A 1,043-nucleotide genomic window follows, 5' to 3' on the forward strand; every position below is an offset into this window, starting at 1 on the left:
TATAAGGAATCTGTATTACATTTTCATATCTTAGATTTAAAAAGAAAAATGTTTATGAATTTCTAACTCGAAATAATTGCAAATTTTCGTGATTTTTCCATATTTTGTCATTTTTTGAACTTTAAATGCTTATAAAAAAAAAACTGTGACTACGATTTTTAATATTTTTCATCTGCCTTTGAAACAATATACTAGGAGCCTTCTATTAAATTTTCAAGCTTTTTTATCCAACAAATAAAATTTTATTGATATTTTTAGAAAAAAAACTAAAAAAAAATGGAAAATGAAAATGTCCGTAAAGAGCTCAAAATAAATCAAAATATTTTGAAAATGTTATGGTGTATAGAAAATGCTAAGATAAACATTCAGTCAAAATTTCATGTATCTAAGTTACACCAAAAACTGAATTCAATTTTGTGAAAAATCGATTTTTCGTAAAAATTCCCGTTTTCCTTAATTTTTCTTTTGTTTTTCCCGGGGCTTTTGAAAACTCCTGCGAAATTTAAATTTTGACCTCCCCAATGCACCAACGATATTCACTTTCTGATCGAACAAGATACTGAAGTTGAAAATCGTAGCATTATTTCGACTACTTATCGTGTACACAGACACAAAAAAAATAAAAAATAAAAAAACACACATCATTGTAAAATCAATACATTCATCGTTCCACTCAGAATCTAAAATAATAATAATATTTAAGAGTAAATATGAGAATTTAACTTGGTATCTTCAAGTTCAATAAAACTATTAATTTCTCTGTGACCATGTATACCTAACCTAACCTATATCTTGTATTCGGTTATATAATATACACATCTTGTTATAATAAGATTAATAATTTATCGATTTTTTTGAGAAATCTTCTCTTAAAGTTGAGTACTAATACGGCAATACCTATTTGATATTATTGCTATAGAACCTGTTTTTTTTAGCGGACATCTACAATCTACGATTTATATTTTATAAAAATGGTTTATGAATGTTTGAAGAATTGTGTTTTTTTAACCTGTTTTCAATATGGTTCCTATCAGAATAACCAC

Source organism: Acyrthosiphon pisum, unplaced genomic scaffold, assembly GCF_005508785.2.
Source record: "Acyrthosiphon pisum isolate AL4f unplaced genomic scaffold, pea_aphid_22Mar2018_4r6ur Scaffold_20905;HRSCAF=22491, whole genome shotgun sequence".
Taxonomy (NCBI): Eukaryota; Metazoa; Arthropoda; class Insecta; order Hemiptera; family Aphididae; genus Acyrthosiphon; species Acyrthosiphon pisum.